This window comes from Bactrocera latifrons, unplaced genomic scaffold (genome assembly GCF_001853355.1).
Source record: "Bactrocera latifrons isolate USDA-ARS-PBARC rearing strain unplaced genomic scaffold, ASM185335v1 scaffold_87, whole genome shotgun sequence".
In the NCBI taxonomy this organism is placed as follows: Eukaryota; Metazoa; Arthropoda; class Insecta; order Diptera; family Tephritidae; genus Bactrocera; species Bactrocera latifrons.
Genome location: NW_017537567.1, coordinates 435,893 through 454,559, shown reverse-complemented (window position 1 = coordinate 454,559; position 18,667 = coordinate 435,893). Strand labels below are relative to the sequence as shown.

General features: G+C 35.0%; 1 protein-coding gene and 1 long non-coding RNA gene across 9 annotated transcripts in view; one reads left to right on the top strand and one right to left on the bottom strand.

Moving 5' to 3' along the window:
• Positions 1 to 7,716, bottom strand: part of LOC108977312 — a 117,070-nt gene extending 109,354 nt beyond the window's left edge. For 5 of the 8 annotated variants that reach the window (XM_018946923.1, XM_018946925.1, XM_018946927.1 and 2 more), the window contains exon 1: positions 6,148 to 7,715. The gene's annotated coding sequence lies outside the window, so the exon portion shown is untranslated. Of the gene's footprint in view, positions 1 to 6,147 lie in introns of all 8 variants that reach the window. The other 3 variants (XM_018946926.1, XM_018946922.1, XM_018946924.1) reach the window with 1 other exon arrangement.
• A 658-nt stretch (positions 7,717 to 8,374) lies between these two features.
• LOC108977332 overlaps positions 8,375 to 18,667 on the top strand; it is a 32,821-nt gene continuing 22,528 nt past the window's right edge. The window contains exon 1 of the long non-coding RNA XR_001994028.1: positions 8,375 to 8,442. This is a non-coding gene — a long non-coding RNA (uncharacterized LOC108977332). The remainder of the gene's footprint in view (positions 8,443 to 18,667) is intronic.

Here is an 18,667-nt window from a genome sequence, read left to right as displayed (position 1 = left end):
GTGATCGGACTATAACTTTTCAATGCAATTAAAATAAATGAAAATACAATTCAATACTCAAAGTACACAAATTGATCTAATCTAATTAATTTACAGCAAAATAAAAAAATATGTAAATGACGGATAATGAAATCTCGGTTATCACTTTATCATGCAAGAGTATAAAATGTTCGTTGACACCCGAACTTAGCCCTTCCTTACTTGTTTTTTTTTTTTACTTTCTTTTTGTAATTTTTGTTGGTTTTTCGGGAATACAGTGCAAGGATGTTATGTTCTATAAAAAATTCCCTAGAAGCGCTCAAGGTGTGAAAGCAATTAATGGCGTCGTCTTGATTTCTCACTGAAAGTCTTTAACGTAAATTTAGCTACTTTGTCGGAGAGACCGAACCACATATATTCGCTTTTTTCTGACTCCGGTGTCTTCGAGGCGATGTTTTCAGTGAAAAAAAGAATTATTGTATCTCTTGAAATATCGTACAATTCGAGATATGTTTCGGAATAAGTATCTTAGGAAATATCATATAAAATATTCTCAAGATTATAAGGTCAAGCTGAAATCTGTTGTAAAATGTATTCTTCTAGAAACCATAAATGCTATCGAGACCGCAGTTCCCAGATTAGGTCCTGTAAGGTTATAAAGTCGATCCGAAAAGGGATCTCACTTTGCCAGCTGAGAACACTGGGCCGTTATGTGACGTAAAAATCCTATATAATATAACATAGGGCCTATAGAAATCGGCATAGCGTTATAAGCTTTTGTGAAAGTAAATTGGTTGAAACACTTAGTGTCATTTTCGTCTGTGTCTTCTGGTTCGCAGAATAAGATTGACAAGATGTTTCAATCGCACTCTTGCAAAGACTAAAATATAGAAGAGAAATGGCCTTTAAGTTTCTGACTCATCCTTTACTATAAAACTTTGACAACTTTCCAGGAAAAATTGTCACCTTACCGTATGAATGCCTATTGTATAAGGACACTGTTTTGATAAGTGCAAGTAGTTCAGAAGATCTTCTCTGATTTACTTTAGTCCAGAAGATTTTTGCAGTCGCATGATGAGGAACGTCGACATGTGTCTACTAAACGCATGGGAGGGCGGCAGTATCTAACAAATTTGCAATTTTTTTATCAACAAAATTCCTATTAACAATGGGTTATTGTTATTTTTATACTATTTCATTTAGTAGTAGCCACATTGGGTGTGACTCTGACATGTAACTGAGGTAGATCCTTCTAAAAGTCAAAAACTGATGTTGATTACACTACACTATATAACTGGAAAGAAAAGGCAACAACTATAGGAATAATAATATATTAAAAGTATGTTAGCCGCTTATGGGAAAGAAAAGATTACATTCAGAAATTTTTGATAAGTATTTAGCATCTTATTGATTTATAAATAAGTAAAAAACAAGTCGAAAAACAATTTAAGACCAAATCATACTATATATATTCAAGAATACCACACTTCAAAGGATTGTAGATAATATTGAGTCTCTCATTGTGCGATTTGATAACATAAAAGTAGCTTTACAAAAGCCAGCACAGTCGATTCTCGATTGTAATTTTCCGGCTGGTAATCCCAACTCCTGCTGTCTGAGGTTTACGTGTGTTAAGCCAAACAAATTGCTCTCGGTAAACAGTAAGCGTCTACTGATGAGCAGCATTGCATGCGATTTGATGAACCACATAAATCATTTTCTTATTTACAACCGACAACAAATTAAAACGCAGAACAGCTACATCAGCGAAAAGGAAGAAGACACCGGAGCAAGGAACGGAATGAATAATAAGGATTTACAAGGCAGAGTCATTTAACAATAAACTGACAACAACATATGTACAAAGCGGAGGAAAAAACTAAAAAAAAAAAGACAGAAATGTGAAAATCGAGGAAAAACTGGGCCAAATTCATAAGGAGCACAGCGAGATTGTCTTCCCACTTCCCAGGCAGTAGATAGCATGACGACAACGAGTGCATGCACACATCAAACGACTGTGCAATTGCAAATGCGAGTGCATTGGTTTATTGCTAAAAGATGGCATGCATTGCCATAGTTATCCTGTTGAAAGCAGCCATCAACGCTACACAACTGACTAAGCATCTTACAGGAGGCAGCGTGTTGCGAGAGGGAACTACTAGTTGAGAGAATGCATTGCAATAGTACTGTAATAAAGAGCGAATAAGAAAAAAGTAAGAAAATATTTCAGAAAAAATATGAATTTTCATGGTGGAGCAGGGATAAGAAGCCGCAGTTGTCAGCAAAGTGTGATGGAGTATGCAAGACATATTTATATAAATATATACATATGTATACTTATATGTCTTTAGTTTTAAACGGAAAAACATAGTAGCCTATAGCTGATGCAGGAACGTGCCACATGGCAATCACTTGCAAGAAATGCTCCGTTGACATTTGCCTAGCGGGGCGTCAAGAGTGCACATCACATGGTTAATGTCTATGAATGTTTCTTATTTATGAGGGCAAAAAATATATTTTCAGAAGAGAAAAAGTCGTGGCAGATTGCTAATGGCACCTTCATTTGATTGGGAAGGTCAAAAATATATACACAAGGCTTGAGAATTTTTCTTCCGACTTATGTAACTCTTGATTTTATAAGGCAAAAGTTCTCAAGGCTGTATCTCCGAAACTATTACTCGGATCAACTTGAAAATTTAGGGCAATATTCTAGATAAGTTGTAAAATTTAATGAGACAATAATTTTTGAGAACCGTAAACACATGCAACTCCTTAAAAGAAAATTTACGGTAGGGCGGAAAAAGCTTAGAAGTTTTGTCAAATCCACCGATTGTTGTATGTCTCAAGTCACCGAGAGAGAACAATGGGCCTAATAGTGAGACAAGTGCGCCCTCTAACGACTAGACGTTCTTGCGACGCCCACTTCTACCTATTAACTAACCAAGTCCTATCTTTATACCCTGAATAGGCTGTATTCAGTTAGTCGCGAAATAAGTTACACCCAGAATAAGACGTCGGAGACGCTCCGTTGGCTAGTCCTTCTGTTCGTCTGTATATACGCGAACTARGCACTAACTTTTTGAGACATCGTGGCATTTTTTTCACGTACTTTTCTCATCAGGCAGCTTCTCATTTTTCGGAACCGACTTTTTTGGACCACTATAACATATAGTTTCCATACAAACTGAAAAATCGGAATGAAGCTTGTATGAGAAAATGTTTCATTTGACAAGATATCTTCAAGAAATTAGACAGATGTTACTATTCACAATCGCTAAAATCTCCGAAAAAATTGTTCAGATCAGATTACTTTAGCATAAGCTGCCCTGCAACTGATCTAACAAAATCAAGTCCCTGTGGAAAAAACTCTTTGGCATGGCTTATTATCCAAGGCATTGCTACCAATTGCTCATATCGGAACATTATAGTCCATACGTGCCATCCAAAATTAAAATTCCACTACCCAAATTTGCCACTTCTAATGGTAGTAGTATAATATTTCGTCGAAACCAAAAATGCTAATTTGGGAAACATCCACAAGAAGCGCTAACTGATTACCTCAACTAAGTATTTGAATGCTAAATTATATTTGTATTATCATATAAGTTCAAGAAATGTATTAAAATTACTAAAATTTTAAGCCAAACATTTTTCAAGACTCAAATTAACATCAGAGAAATTACCACTTTCCGCTCTATCGATTTTAGTGAATTTAATTTGCTGAGTTCCAACTTATTTTTTTTATTTTTTATATTCACTACCTTGCAACTCTACTATCATCTCATTGAAGCTACTTCCTCTCCGCATTCGACATTTTGATAATTGGATCTGCGCTATAGGCTCTCCTAAAACCAGCGCGTCACCAAGTGGTCGAGTAGACAACTTATTCTGATTACTAAACTCTTTGGCTGCTACCTATTTCCCTCGCCTCTAACCATTTACCATTTTCTAAGCAGCGCTTCCTTAGGTTTAGGGCCTAAAATGTCACCAACATGCCACAGAACTTCAATTTAATTCATTTTTTGCTTCCTTGCTTCTTTTCCGTTATTTATTTACTTATTTCTATGCATTTGAATTTCGCCACAAATGCATTTACCGTTTAGTTGATACTGTGGCCTGTGGCACTGCTGCAAATGACATCAAGACGAATGAGTTATCCTAATGTGTGCCAAGCAGCAACGGCAGTCAAGCAACCACAGCGCCGCACCGCGAGCGCACACACACAAACACAGCTGCACCCGTGAAAGCACAATTTAGCCAGTGAAAGCAGAGTTCTGCGCAAATATTTTCACTCGGCCTTACTGCACTACTTTATCACTATTTCCATCTGCCTAACTGTGGATATTCATGCCATTTTATTGCATTTTTTTTTTTTAATTCATAACGATGATGATTTCTAATGGGCTTGTTGTTGTCATAGCTGTTGTTGGTGGGGAAACGGCACAAATCATTATGCAATCGCTAGATAGATTGCACATATTACAGTGTTAAAAGGAGCGTTTAAGAACCTGCCGAGCTGTTCTTATGCCCATATACATACATACAAATATATAGCACAGTTAGTTTGCATCTACAGACATTCTTCGTTAACTGAGCTCACTGCCGTTTCGCAAGTTTGCCTATGGCAACAGCACTTTCACCTGTTTGTGTGCCCCTTTTAATTTGTCAATGATTACAGTTTAAGTTAATTCAATGAATTCTCGTAATTGCCGCCGTTTACGCAGGACAACATGACTTCTTTTATCCTTCTATTTTTTATGAAGCTTAAATTTAATTAAAATGTGTCTGGCAAAAGGGGCGAAAACGCGTTCTGAGCATTTGAAAGTTCCTTGGGCAAATGCTAGCCAGAATAGAAAAATGGCTTTCATTCAAGCAAGTGAATTTGAGGGGCGTCAAATGAAATTTGATTTCACTTGTAAAAAGAAAGTTGAATTTTGTTATACTAAATTAATAGTTATTTTTCTCTCGCCGATTCTTATGTTTTCCTTAGAATTCTTACGAATCGAGTTAAGCGAAGTTGGCACTTTTTTCGCCGCATACTGAATAAAAGATCGTCTTATATTTTTTATGACATGAACGGATGTAAAAATCGTCTTTCTTCCCTAGACAGGTCGAGTGATCGTTGAAGACACGCCTCGTTCTGAACGACCTTCGACCTCTTCAACTGATAAAATTATCAAAAAAGTGAAGGATATGGTGCTTGAAAATCAGCAGCTTAGAGAGATGTCAAGAGAGCTTGACATCTTTCGTGAGCCCGTTCGAATGATTTGCATAGGTATTTTGGCGTTTTACGTTTTGATCGACTCGTCCCGGTAAAGTTGAATTTTTTTCAAAACCAGTACCACTAAAGGTCTTTTTGAACATGATTGATTCCTTTCCCACATTCGAGGAAATCATTATAACATGGGCTTATGAATTTTACTGCAAAGGCGATAGTATCAATATTGATAAATAATTAAATAGTTTACGTATAGTTTACAATTGCCGCGTCCTGTTTGCCATTGAGGTGTATTCAGTTTTTTTTCAGGGAAATTTTATCCGAGATGAATATTTTTCCCCATTCGCTCAAAAATACATTATATACTATAAAAAAAAAACTTTTTTTATAGCCTGAAAAAAAAATTTTTATACCCTGAAATTTGCCACAAAGTAAAAGAAAACGTTAGAAATTTTATAAAATATAAATATAAATAATTACCGTGATGAGCCGAGTCGATTATTTTGAGATATCGATAAAAATGTTGCCTGAGCGACTAGATTGGGTTCACTATTTCCGCATAGGAGACATAATTTTAAATCAAAGCCATTATAAAGTCATTGAAGTAATTTTTTTTAAGCCATGAAACCCCTGGAACCCTTTAACCAAAAACTCTTTCCAAATTTCTATGTTATGCTAGGAAATCAATAAGATTTAAATCAGGTGATTCATTTTAAAATTTCATCATTTTTTAAAGTAACTGTGTATCTCATGTATATTTGCCATTTTTCGAGTTGTGAGTCCTCTAATTCTTGAATGGTCAGAATTGAAACCGAAAAAGAAATTCCAAACATAACAACGTATCTTTCCTTACAACTGCTTTTTATTAAACTTTGAATAATAAATATACTATGTATATTTTTCAGCTAATATCTATACCATACTTTAAATATGATAAATTTTTTACTTACTTTGATTGTGAAAAAATACAAAACTCACAGTCTTTGTATTGACTTTAGCATATAGCGCTATCCCCGCAGAAATGCGCGCRAGTGGGCGCAAATATTTGATTTTTTTTTTTTTGTTTTTTGAATTTTCAGGTATTAGACAGCACCGCGTGCTATCAAACACACAACCGCGCACAGATATATAAAAAGGAAAGTATAATGCACTGCACAATTCCACAAATAGCGTCGATTGAAAAAAAGGTATTTTTATTATCAACGTTTTTGTTTTTGTTATGAAATTCTTGCTTGCTTATCCGGCCACAGCAGCCACGAGACAGATGCTAAACACAACGACCGCTGTCTGTGCGATATGAAGCTGCTTACTTTTGATTTTATCAGACACGTTGCACGTCGAGTTTTATTTCCGTTTTTCGTATTTTTGTTTTTGCAATTTTGATTTCTTTGCCCCCTGTTTTGGTACGGCACACCACCGCAGCGCGCAACACGCCACCAAATTATCCTTTTGCTTTGATCCTTCGTCGTCGTCGTCGTCGTCACTGGCAGCTTSTTTGTTAGCTGTTTTGTGGGGGTGTTATGTTATTTTCGGGGGAGGTTTAGTGTTGTCTAGCGCTTGGCCTGCTATTAATTTGGCTCGTAGTTTTTACTTTTGCTACTTTACTGTATTTTGCATGTAGCATTTAGAATTTCGAAATTTTTTTGGTTTTGGAGAATTTCACAAACTTTCGTTTTTCGACACTCTATTGTTGCACTTTTCTTTGGTAATTTTTTTTTTCGAAGATTCGCTTTTACAAAAACAGGCAAGCATATATATTTTTTGTTTTTTGGCACTACCGATGCACTCAGTTTAGTTGGAATTTTGATTGATTTTTTTATTTGCAGGTAGCCGAAACTTTTTCACACACACATACGCGAACACTGCACTGACAGGTGAAGCATCATTTTCGACACTACTTAACCTTTGTCCTCTTCACTTATCCTTTTACTATGCGTGTTTATCCATACATATATATGTATGCGTGTGCCAGACTTTATAGGCTTTTAGGCGCATAAACTTAACGCCACAATTGCTCACGTCAATTTTGTTTGCTCGAATTTGGCAATCGTTTGATTTTTTTGCTATAAAAAAACGCGAGAAATTTTATTTTATTGTTATATACCAAAGAATTTTATTCCAGAAACTCTTAAATGACAAAAAAGTCCATATTTTCACAACTTTTTTTATTCACTTTTTCGCATTTATTGTATACGAAAATCACCGGCTTTTACCAATTTCGAGCGTCACCCTTTCGGTTGTTCTCCCCAAATTCTTGCGCTACTTTCTTCAAGCTTCACTGCCTATCTATCTGATTATCTACCGACCTGCCGTCTGTCTGGCTAGCTGTCACTGTACTTCATCACACATTGACTCTGCGATTCTATGCCACTGGCTATTCTATTTGCCCCATCAATTCAATCACACACATCAAAAAAATAATATACCAAGTCCGCTGAAAAATGCTAAACGCAGCCAATTGCTCTTCCGTCCATCGTTCACAACAATTCGTTTCAGACTGAAAACAACTTTAGCCAACAAACAAACAATCAACCCACCGTAGTCTGACTGGACTGACACTACCACCGCCACTATTGTATGGCTATGGCTGTGAGTGGTTAAAGCGCCGACGCAATAGCCGTGTGCCATACGTAACGCAACAGCGCTTACGTGCGACGTAAATAAATCCCCCCTCTCTTTGGTTGTTAAGCAATTTCAGCATCTTTTGCTAGCGCTCATTTTACATGCAGACTATTTTACTCACATGTATGTAAGTGGCAGAGTTGCCAAAGTGAAAATGTAAAATTTATTTTTTTTTAATTGTTGGATTTTGGTTAAAGTTGAGTTTGATATGAAGGCTTCTTCAAAACTTTCATTAGATTAAAAAAAAAAAAATAATAATAATAATAAAATTAAATTCTAGAACTTATCCATATGAATCAAACGGAATATTTGAATCGGATTATATATACAAAAAAATTAAGATAAAAAAATAAATATAGGATATTCTAAATAAATAAATTATGTATATGTAAATAAGTCTCTCTAATGGGAATATTTTGCGTTCCAGTGAAATAAAATTAAAGATATAAATATTTTAAACCATTAATATCTTAAGAAGTTATAAAGTGGTTTGATGTTTAAGACTAAATATTATGAACTGTTTAGTATAAATATTTCAATCTTATTTATTTTTAGAAAAAAACTAAAAACTTATGGATTCTGGATCTGGGAATACAAATAAGATTTTCACAACGGCGAAACATGTGAGTAAAATTTGTTTTCAAAATAAAGTCAATTGTTGACAATATACATACATATTTACGATAGAGATTTCGATTTAGTCATGTCCAATTGTCTGTATATACGCGAACTAGTTCCTCAGTTTTGAGATATCTATTTGAATTTGGTCACATGTCATTTTCTCTCAATTGTGAGGACCGCTGATATCGGACCACTATAGCATATATCTACCTTCCAAACAGAAAGATCAACGATATTTAGAATATTTATTTTTTTATTTAATTTTATTCAAAAATCACATCTTTATGCATAAGCTCAAATATTTCACCCAGTTCAAATTCATCTGCTAAATTCTCCACTTTATTTGTTTACTTGGTTTGTTGGCGACCCTGTCTCGCACTCAATTAATGATTGCTGCTCTTCACGTTGCACTCTTTGTAGATGAGAGCGCGTATAATATAAAGGCATGAATGCCATTGTGTATTGTTTATTGCATATTATRTATATATCTACAAGCAACAACAACAAAAGTTTGTGGCAGAAGCCGGCAAACCATAACAAAGTATCCAATCCGTCGTACTAAGCGAAATACGATAAAACCAGTTTGAGGTATTGATATTTATGGGTGTGTGGCATGTGTGTGCATTAACATTGGATACGAATTTACGATACATCTTATACATATATATGTATGTATATATATATAATACTATCTCTAGCGGATATATATGTATATATATAAGTTATTTACGGCGAATTCCGCCACAAAGTATGCAACGAAATACAGAATCGTGGTGAAAATGCTTTTTTGCATTCAGAAAACTTTTTTTGCATAGCTACCTTCACGTTTATGTCTTCGGCGTGTTAATGTTATCCTTCAGATGTTGCCAACAGTTTTATATACTTTTACATTTCTTTTGTTCATTTCTTTCATCTTTTTCCCGTAATAAATACCATGTTTTACACCCTGAACAGGTGTTTATTAAATTACCCACAAGTAGAAGAAAACGCAGGAAATGTTCTAAACTATAGACATAAATGATCAGCGTGATGAGCTGGGTTGATTTAGCCATATCTCTCAGTTCTTGAAATATCGATCAGAAATTTAGCTTTAGGCGAGTAGGAATGGTTTGCCATTTCTACTCAGGAGATCAAAATTTCAAATTCTAGCCGAAATAAAATTAATTAAGATATACTTCGTAGATCCTGGTAGCTAAGTAGGTATTGTTATATAGTATGAGGACGTATTAGAGTTACCTGTTTTTACACCAACAAATTTTAAGCCTGAAATAAAAATATGCGATAGGGTTCAATAAGTTAGTCAAAATAGAAGTAAGGACTGTACTGAAAAGAAGAAAAGAAATTGCACACAATGATTTTTTTTTTTTTTTTTTTTTTTTTTTTTTTTTTTTTTTTTTTTTTTTTTTTTTTTTTTTTTTTTTTTTTTTTTTTTTTGGAAACGTAACGGATTTTTGCCTGTAATTTTGCTCAATACTTCTCTCTCTGGCCAAATTCTGGAACGTTTGGATAGTGCTGCTTATAAAAGGGTATAAGGCGACGGTTTAGACACTCCTTCTAATAATTGTCGGCCGATATAGTACTCTTTCTGAAAAATCGAGTTGCCTTAATACCGCAAGAGTAAAAATCCTGCCAGTTAAGTATTTACTCGCCAAATTTTTCTATTTCAATTGCTGACACGGACAGGTCGGCAGTAGTACAGTAGTGGTTTCATATGGAATTAGGGACCTAGTAATATATGTACATACATATGTTTCATCGTTCATTATAATGCAATCAACAATATTTTAGCAAACAATTGTACAACTTCTGTAGCTTTGTTTGCGCTATTTTTAATTCTTTCTTTTTTTTTTTGGAAACTTTTATTTTTTAAAAGTTTTTAAAATATTTCTTTGCTTCAGTCTTTGACTCATTTTTGCACTGGTTTTAGCTTCTGTCGCCAAATCGCGGACTGACACCCATTTTAGTAGGCAACAGGTTTTCTTGAACTTTGTTATAAATGCTATTTAATATATTGGATAAAATAAGATCACGCTCTGAGGCGCCATCAACGTCGAAACGACCTTAGATGGTATGTTTAATTGTTAATCAGACAACACCCTAAAATATATGCGAAGCTACAGCTCAGTGCATGCTTTAAAATATACGATCGGAAATCGATCGAAAATTTAACATGTTATACTTTTTTATCCTCATTGAAACTAAAAAGATAGAGAGTTGGAGAAGAAACTGTCCGTAAATTCACATATCTCGGTGGAGTACCTAATTGTATAATAACTATTCGCATTCGAATTTCGTACACATATTCAAATTATATTCAATAATGCCAAGCATGTTTCGTTTATTGACATTATCTCCACCTTTCGGTTTCAAAAGATCTCAAACGATTTTTTAAGTATAACCCAGGCCTTAGGTTTTACGCCTTCGAATCATTCATCATCATTTGGCACTACAGCTCTTTCTGAGTTTCAGCATGTTGCACATGCGTACTCTGAACGTCTCGGTCATTTGCGGTTACTTTCCAATTTTGTATATCATGTCTTCCTTAAGTTCGTAAATCCCTTTTTATTGGGATCTTCTCTTGCTGTAGTTGTGAATACTGTGGCCTCTAAAATTTTCTTCTTTTCTTCATTCTCGTTACATGGCCGCGTCATTTGCGCCTTGTGCCTTGATAAAGCGAATAAAATTTACGCATTTTCCATAAAGTTGCATTAGCTAGTTCCAGCATATACGGCACATGTCATTATCTTTTATGGCTCAATCGACTTTTCTTAGCATCTGACTTTCGAAGATTTGGAGTTTTCTTTTAGAGTAGCGTCCATGATTCTGCTCCGTAGCACAATATTAAACGGATGATGGTTTTGTATAGGGCCACTTAACATTGCTTATTGTGTAGTTTTGTTTTAAATATATTGATAAGGGTCGCGTATGAGCTATTAGCGGCTTTTATTTTTTCTTCGCTACTCTAAGTTATCTCTACTGAGTCGGAAACCCTAGTAAATTTTTACTCTTATTGCTGGTTTGTTTCTTCTGAACATTCTTCGAATCATTAGTCTTTGCAAATTGAAAGATATTGCAAAGTTTTACTTTCATAACGTCAGCGTAAAAAATGCCTCATTTATGTACCTATGTCATTTTTTTTTTTTTTTTTCTATTCTTGTTCCACTCCACTTACTGATTTATTTCATATTCTGCGAATTTGTATATTATTTAGAGTGCGATTAGCTGGTATCTAATATCAGATATACTCCAATGTACCGTTACATACATTTGCCTGTGTAATAATGACTCCCACAAAATTGCTAAACAATACATTAAGCGAAACTTCATAATCCGAAGCGAAGCATCACTAACCTAAACAGACTAAACAAAGAGCGCGACCATAAGTGGCACACATAAGCAGGGCTTTAGTAATACATATTTATGAATGTAGACAAAAGCATCGAAACGAATCCGAGAGCATAAAAAACAGCTTGTACAAAGCCTCTTGCTGCTCGGCTTGACAAGTGTATTCATGTTTAAAAGTCAATACTTTAGTTGCAACAAAGAATCGCTGTTTATATATTACATGAACAATAGAATTTTGTGAAACATGATAGAATTTGCTGACTACTTGCTCGGAAAGTAGATCAAACATCCAACAATAATTTATGTAAATACTCCAGAATTAGAAAGTTCAATGACTTATTTCCGCAAAGAAAGTTAAATACAATTTTTAATGAGAAAAATTAAAATAATTTATTGAAAATTATTAAGTTAAGGGTTTTAGTTTTTAATACACTTTCATTCATTACTTCGGGATTTAGTTAACCTTTATTGTTTGGTTGAATTTAACTACCCATTTAGTATCGATCTTAAAATATAAGCAGTAAATTTTTGTTGTTTTAAGTTACAGAATTTAAACAATTTTAATAAGAGAACGAAGCTTCAGAGATAAGTCAAATCTATATAAATTGTTTTTTTTTTTTTTGGTTTTTTGTTGGTTCCAACTTTTTCCAATCCTCGAAACAGTTGTTAAAATTAATTAAAAATTAAAATTAACGCGTAGCGATTCACGTTTAGTGTCTTCAACTGACTCATAATAGTTTCCCCGGGGCGATCGTTTGAGAAATCACACGGAGCTAAATCAAGCGAATACGATATTGCTGGAAAATTTGGCCAAAAACTCTCGAGCAAACAATACAGTATGCGACGGTGCATTATCATGGATCAAAAACCAAGAGTTGCCGGTTTGTAATTCCAACCTCTTTTCGGGAATGGCTACACGCAAACGGTGCCTAACACTCAAATGGAGTTCCTTGTTGAGAATTTGGCAAACCAGAAAAAAATCGAAGTGCTCCACACCTCGATAAACTGTAAACCTAACCATGAATTTTCACCTGCTTGACATGTTTTTTTTTCGGCTTCGGCTCGGAAGCATAAATCCAAGACACATAGGCAGTAATACACAGACATACGTTTCATGACACGCAGGTAGTAGAAAAAAAATTTCACAGATGTTAACGCGACGCGGTTATTCAAACAAATTTAGTGATTTTGGAACCAGTCGTGATTTTACTTTTCTTACTCCCAAAAGATCTTTCAAAATGATTTTCACTGATTCCAAGCGCCAATTCCTTTATTTTATTGATGTTCAGGGCAGTTCTGGTCGTGGTTCTCGTGGTACTCGACCCTCTTTGAATACTTTGTACCAATCCAAAACATTTGGTCATGACAATTATCACCGAAGACCTTTATGGCCAAAGTCGAATGCAAGCATTTTATTGAATGATTTCTCTTTTCGTAATAATCCGCCAAACTGAACACTAATGACTACTTTGATGTGTCAATTTGTGTCTGAGAAGTTTTTTATGTTCTGTAAAAATTGCCGCAATTGCGCCAAGATAGACCATGTAGATTTCTACTCTGGGTTAAAATGATATTGCAGTCGCATATGACTTGTTCATCGACTAATTGATGCTAAGCTCAGGCGATATTCATAAGATAAGTGCTAAAACGCAAAAGCAACAACAAATATCCAGCCGTGAACAAAAATGTCCTACCTTGTAAGCTCATGAATTGCAGTTTCCAGCGATTAAGCTACGGCCCTCTCTGAAAAAGGCTACATTGCGGCGCAGTAGGTTTACTGCAACATTATTTGAAACGTATTATAAAGATCCGAAAAATATACTTTCGAAGATTTCTTTCCTCGATCTAAATTTTATATAAAGAAAATAGTTTTTATTGAAGAAAATACGGAAATACTTTTCGAAAGAAAAAACACAGAATCTTCAAATTTAATGGGAAACATACGTAAGAACATTCTATGGCGTTTATTTTTTGAGGATTATCTCTTTCAAATGTTGACTTCGGCTACATCTCGTTCGAGCATTTCGATCGGTAACTGGCGAATGCCACGCACCATGTTTTTCCAAGGCCTGAATGAAAGCGGGATTTTCCGCATAGACATTAGACTTTACATATCTTCACAGAAAAAAGTTTAACTGTGTTATATCACACAATCTTGGTGGCCAATTGACCGGCATATACTATCTGCTCACTAATATTTGGTTCGAAAATCGCAGATTTTCTTAGAACTTATTAAGAATCTATAGAGTGAAGCGACGGAACGGGAATTTTCGTAGTAAAGTTGAAAATTTTTTAAACGTTGTTCAGGTGTAAGACTTTCATGACAGCTTGGCTCGACTCACACGTGAACTGTCAAAAGCAGGCTATTGAAAAACGTACCTCTACTTGGATAACCCATTATTAGCTACTTTCTACATCTGTTGCTAGATATTTATATATTGTAGTATATGGGTTTTATTTTTGTCGAGTTGAATTTTATTTTAAAAAGGATTAAGAGGTTTGGCTAAGAGTTACTATTTCTCACATATTACTTTATTTTTTCGAAAAGTGCAAATGTTCTATCTACTCTTCTAATTTTCATATTCATTCTATTTTTTCTCTTATTTTTATAAATTTTTCACATATATTTTCACAGTCAGTGAAACTTAAGTGAAACTATGACTTCACTCATATGTTTCCAACTATTTTCGTTTAATTTGCTTAAATGCTCGTTTCATTACGCTCATTGTGAAACACTAGCTCCAGCGCCTGGAAGTGTGCTAGGAAATGCATAACATTCATTCATACATATGCGTGTATGTATGCATGCAAAGTAGAGTATTTACTATTACTATACTTAGTCGTATATGCATGTTTATATGCACAGAGTATTTTGCCTCATGCACGCCAGGCATGCGCTTTGCTCTGAATCTTCATGAATTCGCCTGTAGTCAACACGAGAGGACATTCACCTTTTGATATGTTTTCACGATTTTACTTACGAGCATACAAACATATCTGTATATATTTACATATTCTGGTGTATAGTCACCCATTGCTGTGTATCTTCAATTTTGGAAAGTGATAAATTTTACTGAAACTTGGAAATATAAATATGTATATTTATGTATTTGTGGTCGCGGAGTTTTTAAATGTGTAGTCGAGTGCTTATATGCTTTATAAGTCAGACCATGGTTTTTACTTTATTTATATTATTTTTAATATTAAAAGGATAGTTGTTTTAGAGGTCAGCTATATGCCTAACCTCTTTTGTCATGTTTAGTCATAGAAAAAATTTTGTTTGATCTACTTAGGTAGTTACCAGTTACTACCGAAGTATAATCTGTTATTTTTGCAGTTAGTTCCAATAGCAAACTTTTTATGTTGCTCTGAAATCCTTTAACCGTTATGGTGGTAGTTAAAACTTGCTCCACCTGTAATCTCCAAAAATCCTTGTTAAGTGTCACCTAGATCAGGATATACCGAATAAATAATAATAACTAGGAAAATTCATTTTAGTCCAATTTACAGGCTAAATTATACAATACTTCAGAAATATTTTGTACTTATCTTTGGCACACTGAATGCTCCACCTAAAAATCAATAAGGATTTTATTAATTGGCAAATATACATGTATGTTGCAACAAATTATGTTGCAAATATTGAATAATGCTGGAATAAGCAAAACCCCCATTCCCTGCTCGAGTACAATGCGTATAGAGCCCCAACATAAAATGGAGTGAAGCTGCGTTAAAGAAAAAGTGCTGGAAAGCAAAAAGCTTTGAGGTCAGCGGAAAACAGGAGAAATTAAAGCTTAACTCAAGCGCATGCGCTAGAAAAGCACCAACCCCTTGAAGAGGGGAATTTTCGATACTAGCGCTATCTCTTTCATATGATAAAAAAGCACGCCCAGAGAAGTTGGAAAGCTACATGGAATCCAAAACAGAAAGCTCTTGACAACACTCAGGCACCTGAAAATATGCATACCGAATTTGGCGCTTAAAATATCTTGATACATAGGCACACGAAGAGTGAAAATGGTAGCACGACAGAGCACGAACGCACAGCACACGAAGTCACTCTGTTTAGTGAGTGTATACAAAGCAGAAACGTTGAGTATACGAAGGAGAGCGTGCATGGGAGAGAGAGACATCTCGGTGGAGCTATCTAACAGATACTTACACCAATATTTTATTCAACTAAAAATTGAAATACATCGCGCTCACAGCATCCACAATCAGTAATACACATAGTAGCTGAGATTCCGAGATTTCTATTACTTTTTGTAGACTCTGCTGTTGTTGTTGTTTTTATTTTGAAAATACACTTCTTGTGGCTCTTATTTTCCAAGAGTTCATTTAGTTTTTGGGTTGGTCCTGTGTTCGCGTTTTCCCAATTGTGTGTATTTATGCTTTTATTTTGCTCGAAAACTTTAAGTGACCATGCTCATGTGTGTGTTTGTGAGTGTATGTACGCCACTCTTATCACTCGAATGTGTATCTTGTTTCGATGCGGTAAATTGTGTATGTAACAACAGCGCGCGGGAACCCCACCCAGCTTTTTAGCTCTCAAACGCATCAATATACGCTCATACACACGCATACAATGAACGCTAAAAGCATTTACGAAGCAACTCAAACTCACTGAGAAGCTTGCGCCCATCCCAAACCGTTGCGATGCTATTTAAGACAGCACCGCAACGCACACCGTTCATTTCAGATGCCACAACAGCGTCTAACGCACCACTAGCGCGGTCTTCAAAGCAGATTTTGGACATAAAGCTATGCTACCTATACCGTTAATTGAAGTTATACCTAACGCTACAATCTCACCGTCTTTCACACGCCCATTTAGTTAGCCCATTTTTATGAAGTGTCCAACTGTACAAAAGTAAGTACAGAATTCACTTTTATTTTTCGCCATGGAATCCCAACATTAATGGCTAACAGAAACACACACACACACATGCATACAAAGAAGCTATAGTTGTTACTGTATTTGTGATTGTGATCAGCATAATCTTTCTAAAGTACATTTGCACAAACGTGCTGCGGCTAACTGCGCTCACTTCCGTCTCCACGCTTGCCCCCAGCCACCAGAGGCTTACAACTTACAGTTGCTCACTTGACCACACAACTAAAAGCGCGTACATACATACATGCRTACATAACAGAGTGAGTGCATTTGCCGGAAGTCATAGTTGACCGCAAATGAATTGTACTGCTTGCTGTCAGGAGGCACTCTTGTTGGCCATAATAATCTCCATAAAATTCAATCAACTGAAAATTATGTATAATTTGTATTATTCTACACACAAATGCATATATTATAAACCTATAGGTGTATGTGTGTGTACAAACACATACATATACATTTATTTCAACGAAAATTGGCGAATGCGGTAAACTTGTTAACACTAACCGCAGTTGGCGCAAATCAAAATTAACAACATTCGCCACTTTTACTTTATCGGGTCTGTGGGCCATTTATGTGGCACTTGATGCTGTTCGTAAGCACTTGAAATCCTTAGTGTGTACGCTATACTATGTTTACTTATATATTTTAGTATTGAGTGGACTGTTGCAACACATTTTCGCTTCAATTTATTTTGTAGCAACATTCGAAAGTACTTTTATGGGAAATAGGTTATTTTGTATAGGCCATGCCGCTTCTGCATTTGACCCCATGGTATAATTGTAATCAGTTTTTGAGTAATCAGTACCAGTATTATTGACAACTTCAACACCTAGGAAGATTATTCGTTCTAAAATAACATATTACAATTTTTAATGAATATGTTTACAATTACAGCCTGATGTATTCATTCAGTTCAATCACCTTTATTAGTTTATCTTTAAACTTTTCTCAAAGCTAAATTTTTAAGATTGGTTGCTATTGTAACTCAAATACGAATCAACTATGATTTTTTAGCTTATTTTACTATAAAAGTATGTTTCTATATACATAACGTGGTAATTGAAAAAAACTGTCAACATAGCTTTTATTTTTGACCTTATTTTTGGCTTAGCTGTGTTCTTTTTTTTTTTTTTTTTTTTTTTTTTTTTTTTTTTTTTTTTTTTTTTTTTTTTTTTTTTTTTTTTTTTTTTTTTTTTTTTTTTTTTTTTTTTGGCTTAGGGTCACTTTTGACACGATATTCGTCTATGTCCAAGTCATAAGCATTGATCCAAGACTCATCGCCAGTAATAATACATTGCATTACATCCTAGTAGTTAGAAAGCATTCTTTCACAGGCGTTAACTCGTCGCTGTCTTTCGAAAAAATTTAGTAATTTTGCAACCAATCGTGACTTTTCTTAGGCCCACAACACGACAAAGAATTATCACCGAAGGCCTTTTCCAAAATTCCGCATGTTTTGGCACCAGAAAATAGACTCCACACACAAAATTTAAAGAAACTTCTTTGTCGAATAATCACACTACTAACCAGTAATGATTATTTTGATATAAAAGTTGGCACAGATGGCACTAACACTCATACCAACGTATAAAAAAAAATATTTCGAGGATTAAGTTCTATTTAATAGAATAATATTTTTTTTATTCATTTACTATCTAAAAATATATCCTTAAAGCTGGCTGCCAGTTTGTCATATAAACAAAGCAGGCACCGTTCCTGCCCAGTGCATAAGTGACTCTCGCGCCGTGATGTTATGTGATATAACAGTCACGCGGTAAATTCGCGGGAAGCTGGCTGCCAGTTTGTCAGATAAGTAAAGCAGACGTGATGTGATGAGTTTTGAAAGCAACGCGGAAAATTCGCGGGAAGCTGCCTGCCAGTTTACTATATAAGTAAAGAAGGCACCATGCCTGGCCAGTGTATAGGTGACTCTCGCCCTGTGATATGATGAGTTTTGAAAGCAACGCGGTAAATTCGCGGGAAGC